Raw genomic sequence first — 14209 nt, 5'->3', positions numbered from 1 at the left:
CATGGACCTGGCAATATCGTATTATTGCGAAAGGCCATTGTGTTTCTGGCGATGCCGTTATGTGCTGCTGACAGATGACGCTCTTAACAGGGCACACTATCGGAAACCTCTGCCGAGGTTACCAAAAGCTGCCGAGATCAGGGGTGGTAGAAAGCCGTCCGCGGGGGTGTTTTCTGCACCGCAACGACGCCCCAACTCAGAACTGACACTAAACAACCGCACAGCTGCTTGTCCAGGCTGTCACTGTTCCCTGGCCCTGCATCCCCCTGGATAGGTGTGCTCTGATTTGTTGTTCTTTCCTGAAATAGACAAACCATAGCGAGGGGCAGGCATTACCAGAACGACAGCGAGATGATTTTCGGGGGCGAATGTTCTCTTAACACCTAAACCGTTTCTACAACCACGATCATCTCGTGAATGGAGCCAGACTTTTTTTTTTTTTTTCGAGGCAGGGCGCAGAATTCTGAGTGGCGCTCGCAGCAGCCGACACGGCGTGCCTCGTCCAGTGCCACTCCAGTCTGTCGCCCTCTCCCTGTTCTCCGCCATGCCGCTCGACAGTGTGGGCTCCAGACACTTGTCCAAGATTTCTCGAGTAATATCCTCGGCTGCGAATGTCCATCGGAGACGAGGGTATCGTAAGGAGTGTCCCGGGATACATCTACATCTACATCTACATGACTACTCTGCAATTCACATTTAAGTGCTTGGCAGAGGATTCGTCGAACCACAATCATACTATCTCTCTCTACCATTCCACTCCCGAACAGCGCGCGGGAAAAACGAACGCCTAAACCTTTCTGTTCGAGCTCTGATTTCTCTTATTTTATTTTGATGATCATTCCTACCTATGTAGGTTGGGCTCAACAAAATATTTTCGCATTCGGAAGAGAAAGTTGGTGACTGAAATTTCGTAAATAGATCTCGCCGCGACGAAAAACGTCTTTGCTTTAGTGACTTCCGTCCCAACTCGCGTATCATATCTGCCACACTCTTTCCCCTATTACGTGATAATACAAAACGAGCTGCCCTTTTTTGCACCCTTTCGATGTCCTCCGTCAATCCCACCTGGTAAGGATCCCACACCGCGCAGCAATATTCTAACAGAGGACGAACGAGTGTAGTGTAAGTTGTCTCTTTAGTGGACTTGTTGCATCTTCTAAGTGTCCTGCCAATGAAACGCAACCTTTGGCTAGCCTTCCCCACAATATTATCTATGTGGTCTTTCCAACTGAAGTTGTTCGTAATTTTAACACCCAGGTACTTAGTTGAATTGACAGCCTTGAGAATTGTACTATTTATCGAGTAATCGAATTCCAACGGATTTCTTTTGGAACTCATGTGGATCACCTCACACTTTTCATTATTTAGCGTCAACTGCCACCTGCCACACCATACAGCAATCTTTTCTAAATCGCTTTGCAACTGATACTGGTCTTCGGATGACCTTACTAGACGGTAAATTACAGCATCATCTGCGAACAACCTAAGAGAGCTGTTCAGATTGTCACCCAGGTCATTTATATAGATCAGGAACAGCAGAGGACCCAGGACGCTTCCCCGGGGAACACCTGATATCACTTCAGTTTTACTCGATGATTTGCCGTCTATTACTACGAACTGCGACCTTCCTGACAGGAAATCACGAATCCAGTCGCACAACTGAGACGATACCCCATAGGCCCGCATCTTGATTAGAAGTCGCTTGTGAGGAACGGTGTCAAAAGCTTTCCGGAAATCTAGAAATACGGAATCAACTTGAGATCCCCTGTCGATAGCGGCCATTACTTCATGCGAATAAAGAGCTAGCTGCGTTGCACAAGAACTATGTTTTCTGAAACCATGCTGATTACGTATCAATAGATCGTTCCCTTCGAGGTGATTCATAATGTTTGAATATAGTATATGCTCCAAAACCCTACTGCAAACCGACGTCAATGATATAGGTCTGTAGTTAGATGGATTACTCCTACTACCCTTCTTAAACACTGGTGCGACCTGCGCAATTTTCCAATCTGTAGGTACAGATCTATCGGTGAGCGAGCAGTTGTGTATGAGTGCTAAGTAGGGAGCTATTGTATCAGCGTAATCTGAAAGGAACCTAATCGGTATACAATCTGGACCTGAAGACTTGCCCGTATCAAGCGATTTGAGTTGCTTCGCAACCCCCAAGGTATCTACTTCCAAGAAACTCATGCTAGCAGCTGTTCGTGTTTCAAATTCTGGAATATTCCATTCATCTTCCCTGGTGAAGGAATTTCGGAAAACTGCGTTCAATAACTCCGCTTTAGCGGCACAGTCGTCGGTAACAGTACCATCGGCACTGCGCAGCGAAGGTATTGACTGCGTCTTGCCGCTTGTGTACTTTACATACGACCAGAATTTTTTCGGCTTTTCTACCAAATTTCGAGACAATATTTCGTTGTGGAACCTATTAAAGGCATCTCGCATTGAAGTCCGTGCCAAATTTCACGCATCAGTAAATTTTAGCCAATCTTCGGGATTTCGCGTTCTTCTGAACTTCGCATGCTTTTTCCGTTGCCTCTGCAACAGAGTTCGGACCCGTTTTGTGTACCACGGGGGATCAGTTCCATCTCTTACCAATTTATGAGGTAGGAATCTCTCAATTGCTGTTGCTACTATATCTTTGAATATGAGCCACATCTCGTCTACATTTGCATAGTCAGTTCGGAAGGAATGGAGATTGTCTCTTAGGAAGGCTTCTAGTGACACTTTATCCGCTTTTTTAAATAAAATTATTTTGCGTTTGTTTCTGGTGGATTTGGAAGAAACAGTATTGAGCCTAGCTACAACGACCTTGTGATCACTAATCCCTGTATCAGTCATGATGCTCTCTATCAGCTCTGGATTCAGGCAAATGCCACAACTGCTATTGACCTCTATATACACAAACCATCTGCCGGATCGAATGAACAACAATCTGGGACTGTTTGCCGATGGCGCTGTAGTGTACTGGAAGGTATTTTCGTTGAGTGACTGTAGGAGAATACAGGCTGGTGATGGTGGGTTTGTGGGGTGCTCAACTGCGCGCTCATCAGTGCCCGTACAAAGTCTCAATCTTTACACTGTCCAATCTTTACACATTCCAATCTAGCCACTGTCACGAATGATGATGATCAAATGATGAGGACAATTGTATTGTATGTTAACCGGGAACGTAGAAACGATGGAGAGGCTCTGTCCCCGGCGCAGCCGCAGTGGACCACAACCCCACGACGACTACCGCAGTCCACTTCACCCCTCCGCCGCCCCACACCGAACCCAGGGTTATTGTGCGGTTCGGCCCCCGGTGGACCGCCCAGGGAACGTCTCACACCAGACAAGTGATTTTTTTTTAACGTTCCGTCGACAACGAGGTCATTAGAGACGGAGCACAAGCTCGGGTTAGGGAAGGATGGGGAAGGAAATCAGCCGTGCCCTTTCAAAGGAACCATCCCGGCATTTGCCTGAAACGATTTAGGGAAATCACGGAAAACCTAAATCAGGATGGCTGGAGATGGGATTGAACCGTCGTCCTCCCGAATGCGCCAGACGAGTGCAACCCCTTTGTTTGTGTGGTAGAGTAATGGTGGTGTACGCGTACGTGGAGAACTCGTTTGCGCAGCAATCGCCGACATAGTGTAACTGAGGTGGAATAAGGAGAACCAGCCCGCATTCGCCGAGGCAGATGGAAAACCGCCTAAAAACCATCCACAGACTGGCTGGCTCACCGGACCTCGACACAAGTCCGCGGGGCGGAATCGTGCCGGGGACCAGGCGCTCCTTCCCACACCGGAAAGCCGTGCGTTAGACCGTTCGGCTAACCATGAGGACAATACAGACACCCAGTCCCCGGGCAGAGAAAATCCCCAGCCTGTTCGGGAATCGAACTCGGGACCCTGTGATCCAGAGCCAGCAACTGTAGCCACGAGACCACGAGCTGCGGACAGGATACAGGATGTCTTGGAATGTTTATTTCGTGTGATGAATCGCAACTTTCTCTAAACGTAGAAAAATGTGCCCGAATGCAGATAAGTAGGACAGATAATGCTGTAATGTTCAAATACAGAGTTAGTGATGTGGTGATTCACACGGTCATCTCCATTAAATATCGAGGCTTAACGTTGCAAAGCTATATCAAATGGAATGAGCACGTCCGGGCAGTAGTGTAGGGAAAGCGAACGGTTGACTTCGCTTAATTGGAATAATATTAGGAGAGCGTAGCTCATTTATGAAGAAGAACACTATTGCGACCCGCTCTTAAGTACTGCCCCACTGCTTGGGATCCGGACCATAGTCTCACTAAAGAAAGATATCGAAGTAACTCAGATTTATTAGACGTAGGTTCTATCAATGCGCGAGTATTACGGATATGCTTGGAGAAATTAAATGGGAGTCCTGAGAGGGAAGACGGCGTTCTTTACGCGAAACAGAACTTATAAAGATTTAGAGGATAGACATTTGTGGCTGACTGCAGAATGATTCTACTGTAGTCAATGTAGATTTCACATAAGGACCAAGGAGATAACAAAAATTAGGGCTGGTACGGAGTTGCAGAGACACTTGTTTATCCCTCGCTCTATCTGTGAGTGCAACAGTAAAGGGAGTGATTATACTTCGTTCATCATAAGAACAAACCTCATGTAAACATTACACTATGTATTCTTCCGCGGTTGCTGGAACATCATTGGATTTCGTTTCACGTGGAGCACAAGCCAAGCTGTCCTGAATACAGTCAAGTACGATAATGAGGATACGTTTTATACTGAGCGTTGCGCGTGCATCGACTCAGCGATAATACGCGACAACGTCTGTACCGGCGCGTTTAACTTGGAAATCAATGGCCAGTCACTTCGTCCAACTGACCTGCAGTGATGTGAACAGTTGTAGTAAAGTCGCAAAAAGAGCCGCATAGAGAACAACGTTGCCTTGAATGTCATTTAATTTTTGAATGGAAGGAAACAATGGTAAAATTCGCGCGATACCCTTCTTAGGTGATCTGCTGGAAAACATAACATGCTGTCGATCTTAGCTAACATGGTAGTATAATTAAAAACGAGAATGATGAAAATTCCTGACTTTCACAAGGTTAATTTTTCTGCATGAGCTATGTGTGGGGTAAAATTGCGCTGCTGGGATTTCAACATGCAGTTAAATATTGAAGTCACTGAAGTATTACAGTCAGTCTTCTGTTAACCTCCGAACTTCTTCCATATCGGACTCCGAGGCATACGGTACATTTCAATGCTGCTACGTTGACAACGAGGCGATCAGCAATAGAACCTCAAGAGACTAAAAAGTCCACATTTCTCCTCCTCTTTTATGACGTGTTGTTCTGCAATTCGCCATCGCTTGGAAGTGACGTGTCAGCAAGCTTCGTGCATTATTTTCAGTAAGTTTGGCAGCTTTAATGTCTTGTTTTCTGGTGATGGCAGCTGACATGTCTTGTTATTTCTGGTGACATATCCCTTAACTTGGCTCCAGATCAACTCACTTAGATTCATATTGCAGTGTTAAGGTGACAACTGCAAAAATCCAACATCTCTACCGTGTGCTCGACTACGAAAAAATTATTGTATTCAATGTTTCTATAACGCTTATCACTGTGGCTCGTGCGAAACATCTGCTCTATAAAACAATGGATACATTCAGACGAGGAGCATTTGGTTTTTCAAAATGGTTCAAATGGCTCTGAGCACTATGGGACTTAACTTTCAGTCCCCTAGAACTTAGAATTACTTAAACCTAACTAACCTAAGGACATCATACCCATCCATTTCCGAGGCAGGATTCGAACATGCGACCGTAGCGATCGCGCGGTTCCAGACTGTAGCGCCTAGAACCGCTCGGCCACCCTGGCCTCCAAAAAATTTAATTGTGTAATGTTTCTTTATTTCAGAATCTTAAAGAATCTTTTATAATACATCGATAATTAAGAATTTGTACTTGCAATGAAAACCAGAATTCTGCGTGTAATATGTAATTCAAACATAGAAGACGTGCATTTTTCTTGAAAAAATAATGGTTAAGTATGAGTTATTTACCTCAAATTTGATAAATTTCGTATTTAAATGACTCAGGTATTCAAACCGAACAAAAAAAAAAAGAAGAAGTTGTAGCTGACAAGGGGTTTCCAACTGCCGCCCAGCGGCCTACTCGAGTCATTCTGTCACGCTACCGTTTACGCAAGGAATACAACCGATGTTACATAATGTTTCTCAAAAAACGTCAAATCTGATGAATTTCCTCTGTAATGTTTAAAAAACATTAAGAACAACTTGTTCCTAGCCATTTACGGTGTTCCGAGTGCGTGCTTCACTACGAAGCAGAAAGCAGTCATGCCATTTTCGCGGTACATTTGATCAGCGGGGCAATCAGAGGAAAAGTAGCGCTTACGGAAACTGTGACTGAACACGATTTTTAAAGTACAAATTACGTAGCTAAAGTATGGTTATGAAAAACGTTGATGGCAGTTAATACATCAGAATGTCTCAACGTTTCATTTACAATGGCATAGTAATAAGATATATAATACATAAGTTGAAACTACTTACAACAGCGCAACAACACCACTGTACGAGAGTTAAGGCTGCTGACCAATCACCTCGTTTGTGTTTGTTTACACCAGGTTTATTCTTATGAGGAACGGTATGTAGTAGTGGTACAAGATACCCTCCGCCGTGAACTCAGCCACTCTACAGGCTCAGCTACGAAGCTACAGTAGCAGTAATTACAGGTTTCTCTGGAAGAACGAAGATACAGGCGTGTGGAATCTGCATGCGGCTTGACATCCAGTAACTAAAGCGTTAGCAGTAACAGTCGAAGGACGAGATTCGCCGTCGACGGAGAAAGCTGACCCGTGGTGCGGCACGCGGCTGCGGAGGGAATTCCGAGACGCGATTCGTTGCGTCACGTCGCTACGGCCTCGCCTTAACGAGCCGCGAGGCGCTCGAGAAACGAGGTTATTACGCGGTCTCTTAACGGGCAGCGTTAACAGTTAATTGCTACTGAATAACAGCGACTCTTCGCGTGTTTTCGCATTTCTTTCTTTCACTGCCGTATCTCACACAACTATTGTTGCAGTGCGCAATTGTTGAGGATTTCGTGACCAGTTGTTGACGACGTAGACCGAATGCGCAGTGACCAATTTTCGCCCAAAGCACTGGGCGAGTTTATTCGTTTGTTCGGAAGGGGGGTCGGGCAGTTCTGCCCTCCTTCGGCTAATCGGCAATTGTAATATTTGTGGCTTTGCAGTCATCATATTCGGCTACGAGAAGCTCTTCTTAAAGCAGTTGAGGAGGAGGCTGTGGCAAGATGATGTAATGTGGTGTGAGCTACCGATCGCAGATGATTTGTTCGCTACGAGTATCGTGAGAAAGACCGCCTAAATTGTGGTCCTTCGCGATTGGCTGCTAAGTTCGGAAGTTGCGCGCCAAAATGGTAATCTATTATTGTCAGTAAATGATGACAGCCAAACAGTTGCAGGATAAAGATTTATTAAAATCCTTGACCACGGTTTCGGTATATCTAAATATGCCTTCATCAGAAGTAAAATACACAAAACCACATCCTGGCGTGGAGATACATAAAACAATTGTGCCAAAGGCGTCGTCAGTAGTTAAAGCTATCATCTCCATTTATACAACAGTTATGTTGTTGTTGTTTTAACTACTTACGACGTCTTTGGCACAATTGTTTTATGTATCTCCCCTGCAGGATGTAATTTTAGTGTATTTTACTTCTGATGAAGGTTTATTTAGATATACCAAAACCGTGGTCAAGGATTTTAATAAATCTTTATCCTGCAACTGTTTGGCTGTTATCATTTACCGTCAAGAATTTCAGCAGTTGCTGTTGCAGCCATGTTTAAAATCTTGAAATTAATATTTGAAGAATTAAATAGCGTATTTGCTTGAATTTCAAATTAAAGCATCTCTAAATAGCGTGCTATCATTCCGTTATTTCACAAGTATTAATATCCAGCAGAATAATAAACTGCAAAACGAAAAGGCAGACGAAGCACTTCCTTCGGTGATCTTCGGATCGCGCCTAACTTGGATGGCGAGCGAAGTTGTTCTTCTGTAATATTAGAGCTCGTTCGGCAGTCTCGGAGAACGGACATGTTCGCCGCGGTATCAGTCAAGACTTGATTAACTTGCAATGTCTAGCTGAGAACAGTGTGTAATTACAGAAATAGGCAGTTAAGTATTTTGTTGATGAATTGAAAGTATTTGTTACTCTAAAGTGGAATGTAATTTTGCAGTTTATCGTGTTCTGATCGGAAATTTAATCGTTTCTAAAACAAAAGTTCCTCGCTAAGAGTTTCTTACAGTCTCAAGATTACGGATTCACGAGCTACGTGTTGTTTTCTGTGCAGGGACAACGACTAGAGAAGACTGCAGGTTGCTGAACCTTATTAGAACTTCTGTATTCCACTCTGGCCGGTGGAAGCAAATAGGCACCTTGCGTGGCAATCTTAGTACAAATGAGATCAGTGACACTTTATCTGTGGTAACACAGAGGAGGCATGAAGAAGAGAAATAGTTTTGAGGGAAGGGCTTTATCATACACACGTATACATCACTTCTTCCTCAGTGTCTCTTTTTCAACTTGTCGCACAATGACGGAATCGAGGCGCACGCCTTGGAATCGTTCTCGTTACTATTCAGTAAAATAATCATTTTTGCGTTACTTGTAGCTTTATATGTCAGTTTCATAACGACGTGCCCATCTTTTCGTTAATGGTCACAGATATTGTGATATTTACATGGAATAAAGAAATGTACGAAAGTCGAAAAAGTTTGCATGAAAATTAGCGGTCGCCATGAATTTGCATTTGGTGCATATTACATAATATGGTGCTATGTATGAAATTTTGCTAATATGCTGAATTTTTCTTTAGACTTGAGTGCAGGTCCTCTATCTGTCACCAATCTCTAGAAAACTGATCTGATGTAGCACCCTCATTTGCGATCGCGCGCCCCAGCGATAAAGCCAGAATGAAATTTCCACAATATTCCTCACATTTTGCCATATGATTACTTTGCAAAACTTAGTTATCTATCGTGTTAGCCCAGTAACTACAGACTTTTTCGATGAAAGAAAGTTATTTTAAGGGCCATCGACAGCTGTTGAAACAAGAAATGATGTGGGTTTTGTAACAACATAAGTGAAGACATTTATTTTTGTCCGGAAGATGCGTTTTTTCGTAAGCTATTGACCTAACTTTTCCTCAGTTCCTCAACAAGTTTCACTGTTTCAGAGTTCTCTCGCAGTTATAGCTGCTGTGTTAAGCCGCCGCCACACGGGGCGAGCTAGCTAAAGTTGACGTGCAGGAGGACGCGATATCCGAAGTAACGAGACATAGCGCCGTCGGCAGGAGGCGCGAGATGCTTGACGTGATTTTTTTGTCTCGGAAACCATACAGTTTGTTCACAAAGACGGACACGTCTAGAATTTCTACATTAGCTCTAACAAAACGAAGATATCCTTTCCTAACCACATGCTTGTCAAGTTATTCTGTCTGTAGTATACTTAAAAACTTCAAGATCCGTGATCGTGTAATGTGACAAAAATTAAAGACACCTGTCCACTCAGTAAAGACATCAGCTTATAACAGTTCACCAAATCAAACGAACTCATTCCTGACAGAGAGCACCCTTATATTTACATAACATCAAATATTACAGAAATTAATTCCCTACTAAACTCCCAAAACCTTTCAAAAACCGCGAAAGTGAAAAAAAATTGTGACACTGGGGCGCGAAACAATTCCCAACATATGCACGATCTCATATCACCGTGCCTCAACAAACTACACCATGCCGATGCACGAAGTTCAGTGACTGCGTTTTCTGCACTTGATCTTTAAAATGTTATTTACATTTAATTAAGTAACAAATCCTAATAAGAAAGACACGTTTTCATTAATCTTAAATGGGTCGTTGTCTTAAAACAGCTTGATCTCATTGCACGCGAGTTTTAAAGCGAAAATAACTAAATACGTAAATTCTTTAACCACCAACATGATGTTTCCTGTCATTATAAAAAATCGTACGAATAACGATTCGTTCTCCAGACATTCAACTCGCTCGTGCTTAGAAACGGCCTCTAATCATGGCATGTAACATATACCATAAAACCCATCGAATATGGGCTTCTGCTGATCATGACAATACAGTATGGCGTCTTGCTTTCGGCTTGTGACGTAAGGAGTGTTCTTGCATCCTATTGGTTCTACTTTACGTGGTACGTTGCCGAAATATCGCGGGACGTGTGTTTCACGTGATGAAATGGCTTCTCAACGAGAAATAGCAGGAAGTGACGTCAAAAAACTCGTAGGGCGTGACGTCAACGTTAGCTAACTCGTCCCGCGTGCCGACGGCTTTAGTGAGGTGACACTGTATAAACTCTGCTGTGTTTTGGCCAAAGAAGCAAATTTTAGCATGACCACAAGAAAAACGAGTAAGTTTTACTGAAATTTCGCCACTCATGATGTTTCTCTGGAAGGTTACAAATGGTTAACAGGCCAGGAGAAAATAAAACGCTGCTTTCGTTGCATTTTCAGTGGAATTCCTTTTAGATACTAACCGAAGCAGAGGTGACAGACATTTTTGAATGGTCACCATGGAAGTGTGGGTGTGGAGGGGACCCATTTAATATGTACAAAAACTGGTAGTATAGGCTTCAGTTTGGAATGGCACTACCCCTACTGCACTCGGCGTTTCCCCTACAGCGCCGGACCGTAGCACCCATGACTACCAGTTCTCCCCCGCGTGTCCTGCCAATTGCGCATGTACTGGTGACGTTATTCTGCGCGGACTCAACTGCTTGTTGGCTTTCGTCCCAGGGTCTTTGTCTGACGCTTTGCCGGTACAAAATGGTTCAAATGGCTCTGAGCACTAGGGGGACTTAACATCTGAGGTCATCAGTCTCTTAGACCTTAGAACTACTTAAACCTAACTAACCTAAGGACATCACACACATCCATGCCCGAGGCAGGATTCGCACCTGCGACCGTAGCGGTCGCGCGGTTCCAGACTGAAGCGCCTAGAACCGCTCGGCCAGAGTGGCCGGCTTGTCAAGGGTTCATCCCCCATTGCTGGAGCATACTTACTGATGAAGCGTCAGAAAAATCATTAAACGAACGTCGCCAAAGATTCGAGGCGAGAGCCAACAGACAATATCGACACAAAGATGAATGAAATAAAAACGATGCTGCAAACGTACTTTCATTCTAAATACAGTAGTAAACATGCTATTGCTAAGTGCTCAGTTCGCTCAGTTGCTGTGTGGTGTACTTGGGTTCAGCCAAGGTGTGACGACTGCAGAATGCTGGTGGTGAGGTGGGACGCTCAGATGCCTGACTGACGAGTAGCGGCTCCGAGGGCGACGGCGAGCTCGTTCCTTGGCCCTCCACACTGCTTCAGAATGACGTCACGGCACGGTGGCCAGTCGGTGTGGCCTGATTGCTTTTTTGTTTTTGTTTTTTTCTTTCTTTTAAGCATCCTATTACCTGAGCGATAAAATGGTTTAATTCTTTAAGGATAGCAATCGACTTATCCGATTATCTGCAGAAAAGCTACTATTTGGGCAACCCATATAATGGTGTCTGTACACAGATCTGCCGCCGGCCGTTGTGACCAAGCAGTTCTAGGCGCTTCAGTCTGGAACCGCGCGACCGCTACGATCCGAATCCTGCCTCGGGTATGGATATGTGTGATGTCCTTAGGTTATTTAAGTTTAAGTAGTTCTAAGTTCTAGGGGACTGATGACCTCAGATGTTAAGTTCCATAGTGCTCAGAGCCATTTGAACCATTTGAACAGATCTGCCAGAACATATCACCACCTATCTCATAGCTGGTATGGCCACCTCTGGCAGAGATAACAGATGCGATGCGTCGTGGTATGGAAGCAATGAGGCCTTAATGAGATTTTTACTCTGCAGCGGAGTGTGCGCTGATATGAAACTTCCTGGCAGATTAAAACTGTGTGCCAGACCCAGACTCGAACTCGGGACCTTTGCCCTTCGCGGGCAAGTGCTCTACCAACTGAGCTACCCAAGCGCGACTCATGCCCCGTCCTCACAGCTTACTTCTACAAGGTTCGCAGGAGAGCTTCTGTTAAGTTTGGAAGGTAGGAGACGAGGTATTGGCAGAAGTACAGCTGTGAGGAAGGGGCGTGAGTCGTGCTTGGGTAGCTCAGTTGGTAGAGCACTTGCCCGCGAAAGGCAAAGGTCCCGAGTTCGATTCTCGGTCCGGCACACAGTTTTAATTTGCCAGGAAGTTTCAATGAGGCCTTGGTTGGTCGCTGGAAGGAGCTGGCACCACATTTGCATGCGTAAGTCAGCTCCCATAAATTCCAGGAAGGGGGCACATGAGCTCTGACGCCACATTCAATCACATCCCAGATGTCTCGAATGAAAAACATCCCACAGTTGTACAAAATTATGTTTATTTTAAACCTTGACCATGGTTTCTGCTGTAATAATATAGCCTTCTTCAGGAGTCTTAAAAAATGATCAAAATAACATCTACACCAGTGATACAATCTACGCATAAACTTCAAAATAACGTAAGTGATAACATATTACTTACATACGCACTAATAAATGAAAAATGTCTTAGCCCAGTGGCTACGTCAAGACCAGTAAAATAACTTCAACAGACATAAGCCTGTTTGGAACATAAGTAAAATTACATATGGCACAGTATGTGCTCCGCCACTACCTCTGTTATACAGGGCACACGGTTGTCAAGTGTGCCACGCCCCGCACACCACAGGTGGCGCTCACCACAGTGAGCTAAATCGCACCGTGTATCAGGCAACTAATCAATACATACGACAATAAATTAATAACAATCCTACACGTGCAAATGAAGTACCATATACTTATTAATACGAATGTCCAACAGATGAAATCTACATCTACATCTACACTCCGCAAGCCACTCAACGGTGTGTGGCGGAGGGCACTTCACGTGCCACTGTCATTACCTCCCTTTCCTGTTCCCGTCGCGTATGGTTCGCTGGAGGAACGACTGCCGGAAAGCCTCCGTGCGCGCTCTAATCTCTCTAATTTTACATTCGTGGTCTCCTCGGGAGGTATAAGTAGGGGGAAGCAATATATTCGATACCTCATCCAGAAACGCACCCTCTCGAAACCTGGACAGCAAGCTACACCGCGATGCAGAGCGCCTCTCTTGAAGAGTCTGCCACTTGAGTTTGCTAATCATCTCCGTAACGCTATCACGCTTACCAAATAACCCTGTGACGAAACGCGCCGCTCTTCTTTGGATCTTCTCTATCTCCTCTGTCAACCGGACCTGGTACGGATCCCACACTGATGAGCAATACTCAAGTATAGGTCGAACGAGTGTTTTGTAAGCCACCTCCTTTGTTGATGGACTACATTTTCTCTCCCAATGAATCTCAACCTGGTACCCGCCTTTCCAACAACTAATTTTATATGATCATTCCACTTCAAATCGTTCCGTACGCATACTCCCATATATTTTACAGAAGTAACTGTTACCAGTGTTTGTTCCGCTATCATATAATCATCCACTAAAGGATCCTTCTTTCTATGTATTCGCAATACATTACATTTGTCTATGTTAAGGGACAGTTGCCGTTCCCTGCACCAAGTGCCTATCCGCTGCAGATCTTCCTGCATTTCACTACAATTTTCTAATGCTCCAACTTCTCTGTATACTACAGCATCAACCGCGAAAAGCCGCATGGAACTTCTGACACTATCTACTAGGTCATTTAAATATATTGTGAAAAGCAATGGTCCCATAACACTCCCCTGTGGCACGCCAGAGGTTACTTTAACGTCTTTAGATGTCTCTCCATTGAGAACAACATGCTGTGTTCTGTTTGCTAAAAACTCTTCAATCCAGTCACACAGCTGGTCTGATATTCCGTAGGCTCTTACTTTGTTTATCAGGCGACAGTGCGGAACTGTATCTAACGCCTTACGGAAGTCAAGGAAAATGTCATCTACCTGGGAGCCTGTATCTAATATTTTCTGGGTCTCATGAACAAATCAAGCGAGTTGGGTCTCACACGATCGCTGTTTCCGGAATCCATGTTGATTCCTACAGAATAGATTCTGGATTTCCAGAAATGACATGATACGCGAGCAAAAAACGTGTTCTAAAATTCTGCAACAGATCGATGTCAGAGACATAGGCCTATAGTTTTGCGC

General features: G+C 44.4%; 1 protein-coding gene and 1 non-coding gene across 2 annotated transcripts in view; both read left to right on the top strand.

Moving 5' to 3' along the window:
• Window positions 1-14209, top strand: part of LOC124796146 — a 117804-nt gene that overhangs the window by 32260 nt on the left and 71335 nt on the right. The window lies entirely within an intron of this gene.
• On the top strand, window positions 12186-12260 carry Trnas-cga. Its single transcript has one exon. It is a non-coding gene; the product is annotated as a tRNA-Ser (tRNA).

The sequence above is a fragment of the Schistocerca piceifrons genome, chromosome 4 (genome assembly GCF_021461385.2).
Source record: "Schistocerca piceifrons isolate TAMUIC-IGC-003096 chromosome 4, iqSchPice1.1, whole genome shotgun sequence".
Taxonomy (NCBI): domain Eukaryota; kingdom Metazoa; phylum Arthropoda; class Insecta; order Orthoptera; family Acrididae; genus Schistocerca; species Schistocerca piceifrons.
Note: the sequence above shows the minus strand (reverse complement) of the source record. Positions and strands in the feature narration are given on the sequence as shown.